Source organism: Chiloscyllium punctatum, chromosome 18 (assembly GCF_047496795.1).
Source record: "Chiloscyllium punctatum isolate Juve2018m chromosome 18, sChiPun1.3, whole genome shotgun sequence".
Classification (NCBI taxonomy): domain Eukaryota; kingdom Metazoa; phylum Chordata; class Chondrichthyes; order Orectolobiformes; family Hemiscylliidae; genus Chiloscyllium; species Chiloscyllium punctatum.
In genome coordinates this window covers 73,403,361-73,417,445 of record NC_092756.1, presented here as the reverse complement: position 1 = coordinate 73,417,445, position 14,085 = coordinate 73,403,361, and the positions used below count along the sequence as shown (strand labels likewise).

The 14,085-nt window shown below is 46.7% G+C and overlaps 1 non-coding gene across 1 annotated transcript; it reads right to left on the bottom strand.

The window, feature by feature from the left end:
* Positions 1-13,650: 13,650 nt before the first annotated feature.
* trnar-ccu (transfer RNA arginine (anticodon CCU)) lies at positions 13,651-13,723 on the bottom strand. The gene has a single exon. It is a non-coding gene; the product is annotated as a tRNA-Arg (tRNA).
* Between the last annotated feature and the right edge of the window lie 362 nt (positions 13,724-14,085).

Below are 14,085 nucleotides of genomic sequence, written 5' to 3'. Positions count from 1 at the left end.
AAACCAGAGATTGTGGGCTCAAGTCTTATTTGGGGTTTTGATTTTGTTGAAAACTTCACTGTGCAGCTGATCTTAATCCTGTGTGGTCACGTGACCGTGGCAACAAAATCAGGCATTCTCAATTGATCCTCAGCTGGAGAAACTTGACCTGATAGAAAATTGGCCAAACTAAATTAAACAGCAGCTATCAGCTCCAGACAACATTGCAACTAAGATCAAAGAGTTACAAAGATTCAAGAAGAACCAGTTCCAACCAGACTGAGGGTTGTATATTGGAGAAGTGTCAGCCTGAGTCAATCCACTTTATAGCTCCTGGCATGACAACAGTTAAGTGTATTGGTGTGACCCCATTGGATGATGTGAACCCAGCTCATGACCGTATTGGCCAAAGCCACAGAAGATTCAGGAAGATCAGGGAAAAGTAGGGTAGGAACCACACCTGGATGCCAGTCCCTTCGCGAAGCCTTGACTGGGCCTTGCAGTGGAATTCTGACCATTTGGTCCAACCTTGTTCAGAGAAGCCCTAGAGTGGGGTGGGAGGAGGCCATTCAGTCCATCATGTCCCCACTGACCCTCTGAAGAGCATCCCAGCCAGGCCTATCCCGTATCCTCTCACCCTGCATTCCCCTAAGCCAATCCACCGAACCTGCACATCTTTGGGCTGTGGGAGGAAATCAAAGCACCCGGAGGACCCCATCGAGAAAATGTGCAAACTCGACACAAACAGACACCCAAGGGAGGAATCAAAGCCAGGTCCCTGACACTGTGAGGCAGCAGTGCTACGCACTGAGCCACCATGCCATCCCCAGGAGGATCTCAGCAGGTTTTCAGTCATTGTGACTGTGCTGTCGCTTTCAGACGATTGACCCAAAAATCCTGCATATCCTCAACATTCTGTATTTTTCTGACACAGGGTACCACCAACACAACACAGACCTGGGGACTTTTCCAGTGGAGATGAGAAATCGACTTGACGGCGGATGAAGATCAGCCATGAAGACAAGCTTTAAAAGTCAGACACCCAAGATGGGACTTGAACCCACAATCCCTGGCTTAGGAGGCCAGTGCCTTATCCATTAGGCAACTGAGGCCACACCTGTGATATTAAAATGGCAGCTTTTAAGTTTTGTTTTGCACGAACACACTGACTGTGGCTGAGCCAACACAGAGTCAGTGCCCTGGACTGAGGGCATTCCAAATCTCCTTTTTGTATATGTTTTTCTCTTTACCCCCGCACTGCTGCCTAACTGTGGTAGTGCTTATGTTTTCCCCAGCACCCATGTTGTGTGTGTGCAGGTGTGAGACACAGTGAAAGACAACAGATGGACAAATCTTTATTCAATTCCTACCACCAGGAAGAAAGGAAACACCCGAGTGGCCAGTGACAAGCATCAAAGGGAAATGCTGTGTGACCAAACAGTGAGGGGGAGGGCACTCTCTGAACAGCTCAAGGATGTTGGTAGACACTGCGTGCTCCTTCTCCAGGGACACCCGGGCTCGAACCTAACCGCGGAAGAGGGTCAGGCAATCGGCCCTAACAACCAGTTTGGCCAGGCCCAGGAGCAGACCCACGAGGAGATCCTCTGACCAACCCTCCCCCCTCGGCACGGGTGCCCAATGATGGGGAGTGTGGGGCTGAAGTCCAACCAGAAACGGAGGAGAAGGTTTCCCAGAAAGCTAAAAAGGGAGTGCAAGCGCCCTGTTCCATGGACTCCACAGCACCACAGAACAAGCAGTTGGGCTGGGAGTCCGTGAACCACCGCAATCTGCGGACTGCCGCGTGCAATACCCTCCACCCCAGATCCCCGTGAGAAAGGGGGAGGACTCCCATGTAGAGAGCCCTTCACTGGGGATGGTCCCCACCGCCCGGTGGTAAATGGGCACGCCAGGGTGTGTCCGGGAGGTGGATGAGGGTGTGCAGCAGCAGTCTGTACAGGGCCCTCTGTGATACACCCCTGAAAGGGACAAAACTAAAACTCCGGAGACAGCTCAGGTTGTGGGGCACAGTCACCCACAGGAAGTCCAGGACCCTGGGGCCAATGTGAAATTCTGCCCGGGCAGGAGTGAGTGCAGACGGGATCCCACCGCACACCTGAGCATCCTCCAACTGGGGCACTACGTGGGGTCTGAGCACCGTCGTTTTAAGGCGTCGGATGGTGGTGGCAATGTACCGGACGTCTACCGCTGCCCTGCTCGCTATATCCTGCGGCAGCGTCCAGCCCAGGCCCCCACCATCCAGCACGTCCCCGACCCTGGTCACCCTCACAGTCACGGCCCTCCCTTCCGACAGTCACTCGAACCCACGAGTACGGAGGTGCGGATTCCTGAGCAACGTCTCCCTGACGACAGCCGTTACTCCAGCTGGAGGGTAGGCGTGACGCGATTCGACCATGTTCCAGACCGTGAGCAGGTCCTGGTAAAAGACAGGCAGTGTCCTGAGAGTGACCTCCAAACCATCACGGTCCCTGAACAGGAGCTGAGTGTCGTTGTTGAGGTTACGCACCTGGTGGAAAAAATACATCACCAGGGCACCCCGCCGAGGGGGAGGCTCAATGTAAAGGTATCGCTGCAAGGTCTGAAGGTGGAACGTCGTTACCTGGGTGTGAACGCACACCAGCGACTGACCGCCCTCCTCAATATGGAGACTCAGGACCTGCGCAGTGACCCAGTGCATCTTTTTGTCCCAGAAGAAGTGAACCAACATTCTCTGGATGTCAGCGACAAAACCAGGAGGAGGGACCAAAGTGACCAGCCGGTACCACAGCATGGCAGGCACCAGCTGGTTTATGACCAACACTCGACTCCTGTGAGACAGCACTCAGAGCAGTCCTGTCCAGAGGCCTGGGCGAGGTGAGACTTTGGCCTCCAGCTCCTGCCAGTTCCCCGGCCAGGATTCCTCAGCCGGGCTGAGGTAGACCCCCAGATCGAGGAGATGGTGGTACTCCAGCTGAACCCCCGTAACTCATCCGGCAGAGACTCCACCCGTCACGGACTGACCAGTCGTCTGGAATATTGGGCCCAGTTGATCCTGGTGGAAGAGACCGATGAGTACAAGGCCTGGCACTCACACATCCTCTCCAGGTCAGCAGGGTCGGTGAAAGGGAGGAGCACGTGGTCAGCGTAGGCCGAGATGACCACCCCCTGTGCCCGCACTGCGCAGAACCAGCCCCGACAACCTCCTCCACAAGAGGCACAGGAAAGGCTCCACGCACAGGGAATTCAGCTGGCTGGACAGGGGGCAGCCTTGGTGTACACCTCTCCCAAAGTGAAGGGGCAGTGTCATGGAGCCATTAACTTTAAAACTAATTGTACCTGCCTCCACTTGGTCCACATCCACACAAGCATTTCCTGTCATGTACCTGTCCAAATGTCTTTCTCATAGATTCTATACAGTGTGGAAACAGGCCATTTGGCCCACCCAGACTCACTCCCCAACGTGTCCTCCGGCCAAATGTACCTAACCTTCACATCCCTGAACAGTCTGGGCAATTTTGCATGGCTAATTTACTTGTGGGAGGAAACTGGAGCACCTGGAGGAAACCCACACAGACACGGGGAGAAAGGGCAAAATCCACACAAACTGTCACCAGAGGCTGAAATTGAACCTCGGTCCCTGGTGCTATGAGAGAGCAGTGCTAACCACGGAGCCAACTTGGAAACTCTACACAAATAATCACCCAAAGGAGGAATCAAAGCCAGGTCCCTGACGCTGTGAGGCAGCAGTGCTACCCACTGAGCCACCATGTCATCCCCAGGAGAATCTCAGCAGGTTTTCAGCCATTGTAACTGTGCTGTCTCTTTCAGACGATTCACCCCCCCATCCTGAAGATCCCCAAAAATCTTGAGCAAGAACATGTTGGGCACCACTTCCCATCAGCTGAAAGCAGACAAGGGGGATTTCTCCAAAGTCAATTAGAAATAACGTTGACAGTGAACCAGCCATAAATAATCAGATACTCCAGATGGGACACGAACCCAAAAACCCCAGGTTTAGGTGACCAGTGCCTTATCCATTAGGCCGTTGGGGATACACCCTTCAAGGTCAAATGGCAACCTTTAAATACTGAACCCTGCCCTGTCATATTGTTTTTTTCTGAGTTTTCTACTCTTACTGATTGTTTTTTACCCCTTCCATTTCATGCTAAATTGTTCACTGCTTGATAAATTGATCTCGCCTCCCATTTGGCCCCAGACGGACATTTGAGAAATCACAGCCGGTCAGACAGCGTCCGAGGAGCAGGAGAGTCGACATTTCGAGCATAGGCCTGAAGAGCTTCGACTCGAAACATTGACTCCCCTGCTCCTCGGATGCCACCTGACCAGCTGTACTTTTCCAGCACCACACAGTTTGACTCTGATCTCTCACATCTGCAGTGCTCACTTTCTCCCAGTCGAGAAATCAACTCAACTCCAACTTTGCAGACCCAGAGTTTGAGGCAAATGGAGCAGACAGGAGAAGGAAAAGGGCTGAATGTTATTGTGTGCAGCACTTTCAAGATATTTGCAGTTAGTGGGGAAGGAGGAAGTGGAGATGTTGCAAAAAGCTGCATTGAGGACAAATCAACAGAATCTTAGCGGGCATTCAGCCCATGGTGGCTGTGCTGTCTCTTTCAGACAATTCACCCCAAGATCTCCCAAATCCTGGAATTACCTTGTGCAAGTCTCTATGTCACATCATTTGCCATAATCTCAACGGAGGCACAGTGATTTTTAACAGAGTACTGTCGATGAAATGTTCAGTCAGCATGGATTGAGATGAAGTTGACATGGAATGAAAATCAGCAACAAAGCCCAGGCTAAAAACCCAAGCCCCCCGAGATGGGACTTGAACCCACAATTACCAGCGGAGGGAATCCAGGGCCTTATCCATTCGGCCCCTAGGGCTCCCACAGCACACTCTCTCTGGAAAGTGTTGACCTCAAACGAGTGCTACAGCTGAGCATGTTCCAAGATCGAGGATTATATGTTGAGGGACACACTAAAGTATGGAGCAGCTGCTGTCAAGGTGTAACAGTTAAAGAACACTGTCTAAGGCCTTTCTGACCAGTTATGACATCGTCCCTTCATTTCTCAGACCCTCTTGGTGCCTCAGAATGAAGAGAAATCGTTTCCTGCCTCAGTAGAAAGATCAGCCCGAACTTGCGAGACCCCCTTTTGTGGAAGAGAGCCAGCCCTATATCAGGACAGGAAGGAGATTCCAATGGCTCAACATGGATTGTTCCAGTTAATATCCTTTCTCAGATGGATAGAGCTATAGAGCGAGTAAAAATTGTGGGAATTTGGGAAATTCTGACAATCTGTTTTAATATTTTGTTAATAAAATCAAGTTGAACAGCAAACCAAATTTTGTCCCCCTTTGTCTTCTTCACCAACAAGAATACTGAAGGATAGTTGAGTTTAATTACATTATGTTGCTAATGTTCATCTGGTTGATCAGTGGAAATTAAAAGCCATGTCACACAACAGGCAGAGTCAATCTTTACCTGAGTAGAAGTTCAGCAGAGAGAAACAGACTTACTTTGTGATATCAGAGGGAATTCCTGTCCCATTGATCTATTAACTGCAGGGAACTTTCAGATATGTGGTATCTTTAGAGCAATGAAATATCCTCCCAAGATATATGCTTTCACTCTCAACTGAAGATGTTATAACTTCAATGGCTAAGAGTATTAACCAATAAATCAATGCCAAGCCAGTTGAAGTATGACACTTGGCACATCATCATCGCTGTAATTGCAGAATGCAGCATAACCTATTCCATCTTCTAACCTACTGACAGCCTACTTTTCAGAAGTCTCCTTACACGACTCTGAAAACAAATTAAAAGAAACCAATTAAAACATATAAGCACAAATTAAAATGTCCCAGTCATTTAAAAAGGCTCTGTCACAAAAGTCAAAATCTCCCAAGAAAGCTTACACTTACCGAGTCACAGAGTTGGACAGATCCTTCGCTCCAACCCGTCCATGCCAACCAGATATCCGAAAGTTATCTAGTCCCACAAACCAGCATTTGGTCCATATCCCTCTGAAGCCTTCTTATTCATGTCTCCATCCAGCTGCCTTTTAAATGTTACAGAGTCTTAGAGTTGTACAGCACGGAAACAGACCCTTTTTTTCTAACTCGTCTATGCTGACCAGATATCCTGAATTAATCTAGTCCGAATTGCCAGCAGTTGGCCCATATCCCTCTAAACCCACCCTGTTCATATACCCCCATCCAGATGCCTTTTAAATGTTTTGGAGGACCCGGGGTTAGACTGGGGTGGACAAAGTTAAAAATCACACAACACCAGGCTATAGCCCAGCGGGTTTATTTGGAAGCACTAGCTTTCGAAGCGATGCTCCTTCACTGGGTGGTTGTCTTCACCTGATGAAGGAGCAGCGCTCTGAAAGCCAGTGCTTCCAAATAAACCTGTGGGATTATAACCTGGTGTTGTGTGACTTTTAACTTCTAAATGTTGTTATTGTACCAGCCTCCACCACTTCCTCTTGCAGTATGTTCCATATAAGCACCACCCTCTGTATGAAATGGTTGCCCCTTAGGTTCCTTTTAAATTATTATTCTTCTCACCGTAAACCTGTGCCCTCTGTTTTTGTACTCCCCCACCCTGGGGAAAAGACTGAAGCTATTCACCCTATCCATGTCCCTCATGATTTTATAAACCTCTATAAGGCCACCCTTCAGCCTCCGACACTCCAGAGAAAATAGCCTCAGTCGATTCATCCTCTCGCGATAGCACAAACCCTGTAACCCTTGCAACACCCTTGTAAATCTTTTCTGAATGCTTGCAAGTTTTACAACATCTTGCTATAGCAGGGAAACCAGAATTGAACGCAGTATTCCAAAAGGTGGCCTAACCAATATCTTGTACAGCCACAACCCAACATCCCAATTCCTATACTCAATGCACTGACTCATAAAGGCAAGTGGATCAAATGCCTTCTTCACTGTGCTATCTACCTGCAACTCCTTCTCTTCCTAATCTGTGTGTATGTGAGTTACAATAATCGTTTTGCATTCTGATATGAATAGATTCACTCTTTTGTTAATTCAACATATCCAGGTTTAATTGGATACTTTTAAACACCAATTCAATTGGATTGGGAGGAAGACATCCACAAGAAAGGGTCCCTTTTTAAATTAACCTGTTAGTGACCAACCAAGGATCCAGGTAAATGAAGAAAGGAAACCATTTCATCCCTGCTCACCTGGGAGCTGAACAATTTGGGGTATCTGTCTGGAACTGTAATAACGTGGGGAACAATTCTCACATCAGCCTCTCTTTGTAAGTGCTCCATGTATTTATGAAACAATGCCCTTCACCAGAACATCTCAGTGACATATTTAACAGTCCATTCACATTAATCACTCCAAGGGCATGATCTACATGAAGAATATAAACAGTAAGTGGTGAAACTCTAAGGTTCGGAAGCATCTGCTGAAAAAAACAAAATGAATATTGCAAATTGATAATTGTGTTTCTCTCCACAGATGCTACCTGACCTGCATTTCAATATTTCCTGATTTTATTGCAGATTTCCAGCACTTGTGGTATTCAACTCGTGTATAATTTTTTTACGTAAGGAGAATGGAGACTTGAAAACATTGAATGGGACTTTTGCTCATTAACTTCTTGGGAATTGTCTGCTATTGAATGATTTGATTCAGACTTTAGATAAGGTGCAATCATGACAAAGTCTGTGGGATTGTACTTATTATATATCAAGGAACAGCTCATCAAATAAGGCAATCCTCTGAAACATATGAATTCTCACCTCAAGTTTGGGGAGAAAGGTATAAAGGATAAGTATTAGATGGGGTGAGATCCGATCAACTTCAGAAAAACTTTGATCTTAAAACTACAATTCTACAGTGAAAGTGAAATATTGTGAAGTGTATGGTTAATTGTCGATGATATTTGTTCCTCCTTATTTAATTTCTAAAAGTATCTGTAGAGTAATTTATAAACATATATTTACGAACCATTGTTATGCATAATTTTGGTAATTTTATAATTTGCCATGACTTTCTCTTCACCTTATTCAAGGAGAGTGTTTATTACAGTGAGTGATACCACACAGTATTTCAATTGCACTGAATTGGTTTTGAAAGATAACTCAATAAATACAGGTTGATGCTGTCGATGGTTCCTGTCGATATATTTCGTTGACCTGTTCAGACGTGTTATGATGTTAAGTCTGAGGCAGAAAGAGGAAGAAGGTATAAGTAAGGTTCAAGAAACTGAAGACAGACAGAGCCCTGGAGATAACAGGAATGAACTCAAACTAGGAAATAGAGAATTTGAAGGGACCATGCAATGTTTATGGGAAACAGGATTAAGGAACCTTCAAGGCATTTTACAGAGGGATAACAAGCAACAGGTCGCCAGGGAAAAAGTATGTCTTCTCAGAGCAAAGGAGGGAATTTACACTTGGAGCCGGAGGAAGTGGGTGAGGTTCTTAATGAATAAACTGCATTGGTATTTCCAAAGGATTCTGGGTAGTCCAAGATGGAGGACGGGAAAAAGTTGTGACTGTAAGAGCTGCCCCTTTTTTGAGGCATTTTAGGTGTTGGGGGTGATTTCCTCAAATTCCAGGAGCAGCAATTACTGTTTTATTATGCAACTTTGGAGAAAAAAATCTCAAAACAACGGCACTTTTAAAAGGAAGAAAGGCAGACAAAGAAAGCGTGTACTTGGTCAGGAGGGTGGGAGGGAAGAAACCTACACTGCTCACTGATATGGATAGGAAGGGTCGAGAGGGATATGGGCCCAGTGTGGGCGAATGGGACGAGATTAGATTAGGATATGTGGGCGGCATGGACGAGTTGGATCGAAGGGTCTGTTCCCATGCTGTACATCTCTATCACTCTCTGACATGGTGGATGGTGAGTCTTGTATATTGATATTCTAGAGCATGTCAATATTAAAAGGGAGGTGTTGGGTGTTTTGAAAAGCATTAAGGTAGACAAGTCCCCAAGACCTGATGGAATCTATCATAGAATCCTGAGAGAGGCAGGTGTGGAAATTGCTCCGGATTTGTGCAAAATATTTGTATCCTTTACAGTCACAGGAGAATTCCCAGAGGACTGGAGAATACCCAATGTTGTTTCTTTCTTTCAGAATGGCAAAAAGAATAATCCAGGAAATTAAAGGCCAGATTGGCTTCCTGTTATTCATTGCTTGGACATCACTGTCTGTGCCTGGATGGTACCCTCTGGAAGCCACTCTGTAAAGATCTCCACCCCTCTACCTTGGGGTCTCAGGATCTCAAGGTGTTCCTCTCTTTGGCCAAGGTTTTGGTCCATGTGTAATGGTTTCCTGAATGTGGTTCCTGTGAAGTGCCTTGTGCCATGAAAAGGGATCCCTAGATGCAGGCTGTAGTTGGGTTGAAGTGTTATGGAGAGCAGGCAGGAAAGTGAAGTTGAGACCGAGATGAGATCAGCCATGATCGTGTGGAATGACAAAGCAGGCTCGAGGAGCTGAATTGCCGATTGTTTAAGATCTTCAGAACACAACCAAAGACAGAGCTATCAATTGCCGTGGGTGTCTAACATGGTATCTCACCTCAGATGCATCATGAAGAGGGTGTCCATGTTCAAAGCCAGGGGTTGTGAGTTCATATCCCATTTGGGCTGTTATGTTTTTAAACATGAACTCTGATCAGCACCCTGTGTCTGTTTGATCTCAATTCCAGTTAATAAGGGGAGATGGTGGTGCAGTGCTAGACCTGGAGTAGGAATCCAGAACACCAAGTTCATGGTGTCGGGTAGATGGACTGTAATCCCACCATACAAGGTGGTGAAATCTCAGCTCAGGAGGAGCTTTGTCTGATGGTAACCATATATTGCTATTGAGGTTTGTTAGGAAGCTAACTGGTTCCATATTCTCCTTTCAGGAAGAAAACCTGGTGAGACTACAGACCCACAGCAATGTGGGTGACTCACCCTCTGGGCAATAAACACTGGCCTAGTCAGAAACATATCGCATTCCTTCCCTGTAGCTCGGTCACAATCCTGGAACACCCTCCATTGATTCATTGTAGGTTTACCTCCAACAAATGGTCAAAAATCACACCACACCAGGTTTTAGTCCAACGGGTCTATTTGAAACCACGAGCTTTTGGAGCATTGCTCCTTCATCAGGTGTAATGAGAGAGGAGGCATCAGACACAGAATGTATAAGTAAAATATCAAAGGGTCATACAAGTGATGTGAATGTATTGAACAAATCCAAAATGGCCGACTCCCTCCTGTTAAATCTTCAATCAGTTCGAAAGGAGATACAAGCAGCACATGGATTGCAGTGGTTCAAAAAGATAGCACCCCATCACCTTTCAGGGGAAACTAGGGAGAGGCAATAAATGTTGATCTAGCCAGCAATGTTCACGCCCAGGAAATGAATTAAAACAATCCCACAATGGAATAAACCGCCAGGGGAAAAGTCATAGTGTAATGACTTGAAAACATCAAGCCCCAACTTTGGATGGTTTCTATTGTTATGTTTTACATTATCATCCAAAATGCACCAGTCATTGACATAAAGGTTATGATTTGGAGGAGCCGGTGTTAGATTGGGGTGGACAACAGGTTTATGTGTGTGTATATGTGTGTGTGTGCAGGGGAGACCGAGTGAGTGTGTGCGTTTGTGTGTGCGTGTGAGGGGGCGATGGTGTGAGTGTCTGTGAGAGTGTGTGTATGTGTATGTGTTTGAATGTAATGGGGTATACATCTGTGAGAAGGTGTGTTTGTGGGTGTGAGTGTGGGAGTGTGTATGTGTATTGTGTGACAGGATGTGTGTGTGGGTGTGTGTGTGTGTATGTGTGTGTGAGTGTGGGTGTGGGTGTGTGTGTGTGTGTGTGTATAGTGCCGTGGGGTCGGCTGTAGTGTGACATGAACCCAAGGTCCCAGTTGAGGCCATCCCCATGGGTACCAAACGTGGTTATCAGCCTCTGCTCAGCCACTTTTCGTTGTTGCCTGTCCCAAAGTCCACCTTGGAGGATGGTTACCTGAAGGATCGAGGTTGAAAGTCCCTGATCGTTGAAGTGATCTCCGACTCGGAGGGAACACCTCTGTTTGGTGATTGTTACGCGGTGCCCATTCATCTGTTGCCGTAGCCTCTGCTCGGTCTCGCCAATGTACCATGCATTGGGCATCCTTCCCTGCAGCGTATGAGATAGACAACATTGGCCGAGTCACATGAGTACCTGCCGCGTACATGGTGGGAGATGTCCCCATGTGTCATGGCGGTATCCATGGCGACACTCTGACACGTTTTACAGTGTCTGCTGTGACAGGGATGTTTGGTGTTGTCCTGAAGGCCGGGCAGTTTGCTGTGAACAATGGTCTGTTTAAGGTTTGGTGGCAGTTTAAAGGTGAGAAGTGGAGGGGTGGGGAAGGTCTTGGCGAGGTGCTCATCCTCATCGATAATGTGTTGCAGGCTGTGGAGAATGTGACGTAGTTTCTCAGCTCCTGGTAAGTACTGGACAATGAAGGGTACCCTGTTGGTTGCAGCTCGTGTCTGTCTCCTGAGGAGGTCATTGCAGTTTCCCGCTGGGGCATGTCAGAACTGGCGATTGATGAGTTAAGCATCGTATCACATTCTTATCAGGGCATCCTTGTGTACTTCCAAGTGCCCCTCACATTCCCCCTCACCTGAACAGATCCTGTGTAAGTGTACGGCTTGTACAGAGGGGACGTCTGTTTTAATATGTTGAGGATGGGTTTGTGGTTGAGTGAGGTGCTGTGGTGCCCATCCTTGATGGAGATGCATGTGTCCAAGAATGAGACAGATACTAAACAGGAGTCCATGGTGAGTTTGATGGTGGGATGAAACTAGTGAAAGTGGGCGGCACAGTGGTTAGCCCTGCTGCCTCACAGTGCCAGAGACCCGGGTTCAATTCCAGCCTCAGGCAACTGACTGTGTGGAGCTTGCACATTCTCCCCGTGTCGGCGTGGGTTTCATCTGGGTGCTCTGGTTTCCTCCCACAGTCCAAAGATGTGCAGGTCAGGTGAATTGGCCACGCTACATTGCCCGTAGTGTTGGGGTAGGGGTAGGTTGCGCTTCGGCGGGGCGGTGTGGACTTGCTGTCCCGAAGGGCCTGTTTCCACAGTGTAAGTAATCTAAATGTTGGTGAACATAAATGTTGGGAGAGTGCAGCATTGTTCTGACATGAACACAACCAAGGTAGAGGGGATCAATTCTCCTGACATGGCCCCTGAAGCACGTGTTGTCCCAGTGACCTAACAGCTCCATCTCTGATCTTCTAAGCTACTGCCTGTGGTTTACATCCCTTCTGGGGATACTTTCAATTTAAACATTCTCTCCAATTAAAACCCTCTCACTGCATTATCTCCATTCAAATTAAGTTAATCTCTGACCTAATGTCTTTAAAACTCTGCATGGCTGCTTTGAGTTCATGGAATTAAAACATTACCAAGTCAGTTTGATACATGTGGCAACAAACGTTTGATGAACTGGAGCGAAAGGGAGTGGAATTAATTTCTCAGCTCTCCCAAAGAGACAGCATTGACATGATGGGCTTCAGTATATACAGTCACATTCGAAGATTCATTGATCTGAAATTAAAAAATCAAATGTCTGTTTCCCCACAGTCACCTCATCTGTTGTTCGTTTCCTCACTGATGCAGGAATTAGCATTGACCCATTTGTTCTTGTCTTTCTGGGACCATTCCTTCAATGTTCGCTGTACAAACATTGAGCTTGCTTGACCCCTATACTGTCCTGTTGGTATTTAACAGGAAAACATGCAGGTGAAATAAAGGTATTCCTCACTCAATAATTTATATTTACATTCAATGAGTTGGACCAAGATAACAGTGACCCTAAGGGTGGAAGATTCATTGAAAATATTTGATTTGCAAGTAATGATAGGCACAGTGAAAAGTTTTGTCTTGTGAGCAATATAGGCAGCTCACAGAGTTCAGTAGCATAGATAAGGAAATAATAGGGAAACAGCAGCAGGAACAAAAACACAGGTACAGGCGAATATTGAGAGTCTGTGAGACCGTTCAGTATTCTAACAACAGTAGGGTAGAAACTGTTTCAAAACCGGTTGGTGTGTGTGTTCAGGCTTCTGTACCTTCTCCCCGATGGTAGAGGTTGTAGAAAAACATTGCCAGGGTGGGATGGATCTTTGAGAATGCTGGAGACCTTTCCTTGACAGTGGGCCTGGTAGATGGTTTCTATAGATGGGAGGTTGGCCTTTGTGATTGTCTGGGCCGAGTTCACCACTCTCTGTAACTGTCTCCGATCTTGAATGGTACAGTTGCCATACCAGGTAGTGAGACATCCAGACAGAATGCTGTCGATGGTGCACCTATAAACGTTGGAAAGGGTATTCTCTGACAGTAATATCCGATGTTCTGGCGGGATCAGTGTTGAAGGGTTGGTTTGTTGATGAGAGTGTGATGAGAGCTGGCTTCCAAAAGCAAACTCTCCAACCGCACTCTTAGGAATCTCGTCCCCATCCAGAAACAGCAGCCACTTGATCACCACCTTCAACATTCAATCCTGCAGATCCTCGAAAATCTTGTGCAAGATATTGTTGGATACCACTGACCATCAACTGAATGCAGAGATGGGGATTTTTCCAAAATAGATTATAAATAAAGGATAAGCCGCAGAGACACCCCAGATGGGACTTGAACCCACAATCCCTGGCTTAGGAGGCCAGTGCCTTATCCATTAGGCCACTGGGGCCCCACATGCTGTTTGCCAATGGCAGTCGTTAAATACTGCACCCTGACCTCACATAGTGTGTATTTCTGTATGTTGTACTCTCACTAATTGGTTCTTAACCCTTCCATCTCATGCCAAATTGTTGGCTGCTTGATAAATTGATCCCACCTCCCATTTCTTCCCAAACAGACAGATGAGATATCAACCAAACTCCAACTTTGCACAACTCAAGTCTGAGGAAAATGGAGGAGACAGGAAAATAGCAAAGGGCTCAATGTTATTTTGTGCAGCACCTTGAAGATATTTGCAGTTACTGGGGAAGGTGAAAGTGGAGATGTTGCAAAAAGCTGCATTGAGGACAAATCAATACAATCTTAGCAGGC